Here is a 7365-nt window from a genome sequence, read left to right on the forward strand (position 1 = left end):
AGAACTCGAGAAGATAGGTCTTTACAAATAGATGTTTGTAACGATCTTTTTAAAGACGCTTTCAGAATTTTCTATGTAATATTTTTAGTGAAAGTACATTCGGTTTTCTTCTTCTTAGCAATTGATGTATTATAGATTGGGATGAGTGAATCTAAGTCTATAATCATTTTGAGAGAAAAAGAGAAAGAGAAAGAGAAAAGACTTCGAGTGAAGTCAAGGGAGAAAGTCAACTGTTCAGGGGGAACAAGCTGACAGGGAACCAGTTCCTAGTGGAACAGAGTTGATCCGAGTTTAGGTTGTACAAAAGAGAGTCTTTTCGCCTAAAGTTATTAAAGAGAATTGAGTCAAAATCCCTCGTGGTCAAGGTTTTTCTTCCTATTGGGCCTAGGAAGTTTTCCTTGTAAAAATCTCGTGTTCCTAGTTCTTTCTTATTCATGGAATTATTTTTTTCTTATTCAATCATTCTTTTATTTCCGCAAAAAGTTTGAAAACTCTCCAACTACAATTCACCCCCCTCTTGTAGTTGTTTAAGTGTTCGTCCAAGACTAACATATTTCTATGACGACTTCGTCTAGGCGAAGTAAAAGAAGAGGATCTGAAACTTCGGCCGAACCTATAGAGTTCAGTAAAGATCAATACTCCATTCTTATGGAGATAAAGGATCAGCATGAACTAAAGGCTCCGGCCGAGATGCAGACTCCTTATAGAAATAGGGATAAGAGTAAGTATTGTCACTTCCATAAGGATGGTGGCCATGAAACAAATGAATGTAAAAATCTGAAGAGAGCTTTGGAAGATTTGGCTCGTAAAGGGAAGATGAATTCATATCTACCCCAAGGGGGAAGAAAGTTTCAGAAAAAAGATGATTGTCAAAGCAAGAGGAAAGAAAGTGAGAGTACTTAAAAAGATGTGGTACTTGTCATATCTGGAGGTTTTGCAGCTGGCGGACCAACCAACAGGGGACATAAAAATTACCTTAGGGAACTCGGCTAGATCATGCTCACCAAGCAATCAGAGACTGATCCTTTCCCTAAAGTAGTCGTCAGTGAGCTGGATCGGGGAAAATTGAGAACCCCTCATGACGAACCCTTGGTTGTAGAAATGAAGATAACAAACTTGAGAGTAAGAAGGATTCTTATCGATACTGGAAGTTCAACAGATATCGTAAGCGCTGACTGTTTGTCAAGTCTGAAGTTCAATAAGGGCGACTTATTCCCAGTTAATCATCCCATAGTTGGGTTTGGTGGAGGAGTCATCAACCCTATAGGAACATTTACATTGCCTATCAGGGTAAGGGACAAGGAAGCGTCCAGAACATTGTTTGTTAAGTTCTTGGTTGTCAGAGACTTGACGGCTTATAATGTCATTCTCGGACGACCAATCTTGAACCATATCAAAGCAATAATTATTACCCATCTAATGCTGATGAAGTTCGAGTGTGATTGGAAAAAATTGGATCTCTATATGGAGACCAACAGGCGTCTAGAGAATGTTATCTCACCACTGTAAAACCATCATCATGGAAAGGAGAAAAATCATAGCAGCCAAAGATGACTGATGATGGCAAGGCGGCCGAGTTTGTGAAAGGCCAAGTAGATGCTCTGAGGTTAGTGGTTGATAGACCTCAGAGGCAAGCCCCTCCAGTAAGCAAACCGTCCAGCCTCTTGCCGAGCAAGAAAAGAAAGTGCATGGTCATTAAAGGAGAAGCAACTTCGTCAGAGGAAGTGATGGCTATTATGGGTGTTGAACTAGAACGGCCAGAGCCTGTAGAAGTGCCAATGGAGATTTGTTTGGATGATAAACGTCCAGAAAGAATGCTGAAGGTTAGGTTTGTTCTAGATTCAAGACTAAAGAACGAGCTAGTAGGTTTGTTGAAAGTTTTTGAAGATGTTTTTGCATATAATGTTGAAGAGATGCCGGGGATTGACCCTAATGTGGTTGTTCATAAATTTGAAGATGTTTTTGCATATAATGTTGAAGAGATGCCAGGGATTGACCTTAATGTGGTTGTTCATAAATTGAACATAGATCCAAACCAAAAACCAGTTCGTCAGAAGAAAGACACCTGGGTCCGGCCAGGAATTAAGTTGTCAATCAGGAGGTGCAGAAACTGCTGAAGTCCAAACCCATAATGGATAGCGAATGTTGTTGTGGTGCCCAAGCCTAATGGCACTTGGAGAATGTGCATAGACTATACTGATCTAAGTAAGGCTTATCCCAAGGACATGTTTTCCTTGCCGAAAATAAATCGTTTAGTCGATTCTACGGCAGGTCATGCTTTGTTAAGCTTTATGGATGCTTATGGTTGGCTAAGAATGTCATTCAATCTCTGTAATGCACCGGCTACCTTCCAGTGGCTAATTAATACTGTTTTTCAGCCTCAGCTAGGGCGTAACATGGAAGCCTATATTATTGATGATATGATTGTTAAAAGCCAGGAGGAACAAATTCACATTGGTGATCTTCAAGAGAGTTTTGATACTCTTCGAAAATACAAATTGAAGTTGAATCCTCAGAAGTGTGTGTTCGGAGTGGTAGCAAGAAATTTCTTGGGTTTCTTGGTCGACCAAAAGGGAATAGAAGCAAATCCTGAAGAAAATTCATGCAATACTAAACATGATATCACCATCCAAGGTCAAAGAAGTTCACCGTCTGACAGGGTGCTTGGCAGCCCTAGGACGATTTCCTTCTAAATTAGGGGACAAATGTCATCATTTCTTTCCGACTATTGAGAAAAAGACGAAATTTGAGTGGATAGAAGAAGCAGAGTAAGCACTCCAGCAAGTAAAAGAGCACCTACATCAACTGCCTCGGTTGGTCAGTCCAGCCGAGGGGAAAAACTGTTTGTATACTTGGTTGTGTCGCCTAAAGCTCTGAGTGCGGTTCTTCTGGCTGAAAGAGAATCAGTGCAGGTCCCCGTGTATTTTGTGAGCCATTTACTCAAGGATGCAGAATGCCGATATTCATTGGTGGAGAAGTTTGGCCTCGCACTCCTCATGGCCAGTAGAAAGTTGAGGCCGTATTTTCTAGCCCAGAGTATACTAGTCTACACTGACCAACCTTTAAATTAAGTGCTACTAGAGATGGATGCCTCTGGGCGAATACTCAAATGAGCAGTGGAATTGAACATGTTCAACTTGGCGTTTGAGCCTAGAAAATCAATCAAAGGACAAGCTCTGGCCGATTTCATTGTAGAACTCACCCGGCTTGTTGTGAGCCTGTAAAAGATCTAGCTAAGGGAAGAAAGCAATGGACGCTCAAGATAAATGGATCTTCTATCGTCAATGGCTGTGGGGCTGGAATAATTTGCGAATCTCCAAAGGGATTGAGCAAATCTCCAAATCTACAAGTTCGAATATGCACTCAGGTTTGAATTTCAAGCATCAAATAATGAAGAAGAATGTGAAGCACTTTCAGCAAGAATAAAAATGTGCAAGGCGGCTGGGGCCTTAGAGATTGAGGCTAATTCAGATTCTCTGTTGGTCGTCAGTCAAGTTAATGGAGACTTTGAATGCAAAGAAACCTCTATGAGTAAATATATGTAGTTAATTCAAGAAGAAGTCAAAACTTTGAAGCGATTTGTGCTCAACCAAGTGCCGAGATTAGAAAATCACCAGGCCGATGCTCTATCAAAATTGGCCAGCTCGGCCGAAGGTGATACACTAAGAATGGTGTTTTGGGAGTTAAAACCAAAGAAAAATATTGATCAGGAACAAATAATATTGTTTCTCAGCCGGGGGCAAGTCTGGATGGACCCCATTATCGAGTTTAAGAAAACAAGTCGGTTCCCTGCGGATCCTGTAGAGGCTAAGTATGTCAAACTTAGGGACAAACGGTTTGAACTTTGGGATGAAACCCTTTACAAAAAAGCATTTAACCATCCTCTCCTCAAGTGTATCACTAGGAAAGATGAATTGGAGGTTTTGAAGGAGCTGCATTAAGGAGCATGCGCCTCTCATATAGGGGGAAGAGCTTTGGGGGGAAAAGCATTAAGGACTGGGTAATACTGGCCCACCTTAAAAGAATACGCCCTTACCTATGCTAAGAAATGTGATAGCTGTCAGAAGCATGGTAACGTACACCAGAAGCCGTCCAATTATCTGACCCCAATCTTGTTCCCACTTCCCTTTTCCAAGTGGGGCATGGACATTATTGGGATCATTTCCTATAGCGGTCGGCCAGAAAAAATTTGTATTGGTAGCAGTGGACTGCTTCACCAAGTGGGTTGAAGCTGAAGCTATGAGGGAAATCACTACTAATGATGTAAAAGGCTTCATTTGAAAAAACATCATAACAAGATTTGGCATGCCTCAGTCTATTGTCTTTGACAATGGCCAGCAATTTGAGACACCTAAACTCAAAGACTGGTTGGCCGAGCAAGAAATCCATCACTTTCGGCCGTTGCCCACCCACAGGCAAATGGGCAAGTGGAAGTGTTCAACCAGATCCTGTCAAACGGTATAAAAAAGAAACTGGATAATGCGAAAGGCTTATGGGTAGAAGATATCTAATTGGTCTTATTGTCCATCATAACAACGACCAAGAATTCAACTTGGAAAACTCCATACATGCTCGTTTATGGTTCTGAAGCAGTCTTGCCCATTGAAATATAGGAACCCACTTTGAGGATCATGATATACCCAGAAGAGGCCAACTAGGTTGCTTTGCGCACGGCCTTGGACCAAGTACTAGAAATTAGGGGCAACGCTTTGTTAAGGATACAACTATATAAGCTCCAAATGGCTCGAGAGATTAACAAAACAGTCGCCAGACGACCACTCAAAGTATGTGACCTGGTCCTAAGGAAGATGGAAGTGGTCGGCAGAGCCAAAGAGTTTTGCAAACTAACACCAAACCGGGAAGGACCTTATAAAGTCGTCCAGGAAGTGCAAAGTGATACCTTCCATCTTCAAGCCATGGATGGTCGTCTAATCCCTCGAACTTAGAACTAAGATACCTTGAAAAAATATTATGTTTGATGTAATGAGGGAAGTTTATTGGCCTCTAATAAAAAGTGTTGCAGCACAAAAATGAAAAAGTAAATATGTATACATGTACCTTGGCACTCAGCCAAGCAAAATTCATATAATAGAATTCTACTTTCGCTCTATGTTTGCCTATTTACTTTTTACTTAGGGGCATCTTACCACCGGCCAAAATAGTGTTTTAAAGTAAGTAATTTTAACTAAGTAACAAAGTAAACAAAATTTAAACGTCCACCATACAAAATAAAAATAAGGACGATTTCCTGGACGAACAGTGTTTTTAGTGGGAGATCGGCTAGACATGTTACAGATCTCTAAGGTTTGTCACATGACGAATGGTACTCAGTAGATAAACCCTAGAAAGGGTAAGATCAATCTCCTAAAAGAAGATGGCCAGGATTAAGAAATCTTAGTAAAGGAATCTTACTTTCAATCGTAAGGCTATCCAAGTAATGACCACCTTAGTAAAGGAACAAGTTATTACAAAAAAGAGCAGGACGGACTCCTGGTCCCCTGAATGCTTCTTCTCAGACATCACTAATAAATATGGTCGTTCTCCTTCTTGGAACAAATAGGATTCATGAAATTCACTTTGTCCAAGAAGGGGGGAGAGCCAAGACATTGTGATTTAGTTGAACCCGTCATTCTATAACCTTGGGCCACAAACGACTTGATGCTGATTATCCTGTCAGTCCTCATTACTCAGACGATCAATGTCAACAGTTGTAAAATTATAAAAACAAGATCATCCAAGAAATAAAGTGGGCAGGATAATCACCAGAAGTCATGTATTAGATGAAATATTTCTATAAGGAAGGATGAGTAACTCCAGCACTTGAGAAATTGAATAAGTGTTAGAGAAAAATATAAATCCAATTTGTCCATAAGTGATAGCATATTGGATAAATTGTGCTCTTATAATGTAAACAGAACATTATGGTACTTAGTCAACAAAAGTAAAATTGCAAGCAGAGACAAGAATAGAAAAAGAAGTTCTGTTTTAAATCTCATGTCCAAAAGATTACAACCTAGAAGATAAAAAAACAAAACAAGCTAAGTACATAAAGGCCTCCGACCCAGATACAACAACAAAGGGAGTTAAGGCTATGAATTCTATTCCGGAGGGAGGTTGGTGTCATCGACCTGATCTGTGTCGGCCGCCTCCTCTTCTTATTCGTCATTACACGACTCTTGAAAGACCGAAGGCTCCTCGCCGGCCACCATGGCCTTGTGAAGGCTTTCTTGGAACATTAGACGACGTTCATAGCGATGACCGTCGTTCGCTTCGGCCAACATCTCAAAGGCCTTCAAAGCCGAGGACTTGGAGGTATCAATGACCTCATTCAGGGCTTCTTTGGCAGACTCAACGGCCTGAGTCGCATCCTCCTTTAGACGATGGTTCTGCGCCCTTAGAAGGCAATTCTCCCTTTTAAGTTGAACCGTGGCCAAGAGAGCAGTGTTTCTCTCAGCCTTCCAGGCCAACTCCAATGCGTCTTTCTCGGTAAATAGTTTGTTGATTTTGAGGAGATAATTTTTGTTGGCCGCCTCCATCTCGGCTGACCGTTTCTCTCATACCTCCCTTGATTGGCGATGCAGGATTTCCTGCATCGCTATGTCATGCATAGCCTTGTCCCCAATTGTAGTAGCTTGCCGGACGAGTTGTTTATTTTCTTTTATGAGCTCGTTAACCCATTCCTCCGTCAGAATGTTGCGAGCAAAGAGCTGGAAAGAGAAAGATATTGTAAAATAGGCGGACACCCATAAAAAAAAAACAAATTATTTCTCCAAGTAGAACAGTAGAAAAATGATTTCCATACCTTAGGAGCAAGCTGGGACATGTAGCCAACATGCCAAGAGGAAGCACCTCTTAAGCCTTTGATATAAGGCTTAGGGAAGCATTTGAAGAGCTCCTGCTTGAGCTTCTCACGATCGGTCGAGGTCATCTGGGCGAAGGCGACCGAGGACTCGTCGTTCAATAATATAGGTGAAGCCTTAGGAACTACTTCAGCTGCTCCTTTGCCTTTATCTGAAAGAGGAGAGTCGTCAGTGTTTCTAACAGGAATGACCACTGCTAGTCTGTTGGACGAAATCATTGGACGCCCGCCAACACGCAGAGTCTTAACAATGTTGGAGTAGTAGGACTCACCAGAAGACAACGAAGCAGATCTGTATGCAGGGGGCATTTGAGATACCAACCCTGCAACATGGCCGGAAAAGGTCGAGCCGCCCTTAGCCGCGTCCGGCTAGGTGATCTGTTCAACAGCCTTCTCGACGCTTTCCAGAACAACAACTGCGTCCAGTCGTTTGGTCGCGGTAGAAGGCGTCAGGTTAACTTCCCCAACGAAGGGAACCATGGCCGTCTCCTTCCACTTTATGAGGC

Source organism: Beta vulgaris, chromosome 4, assembly GCF_026745355.1.
Source record: "Beta vulgaris subsp. vulgaris cultivar EL10 chromosome 4, EL10.2, whole genome shotgun sequence".
Taxonomy (NCBI): Eukaryota; Viridiplantae; Streptophyta; class Magnoliopsida; order Caryophyllales; family Amaranthaceae; genus Beta; species Beta vulgaris.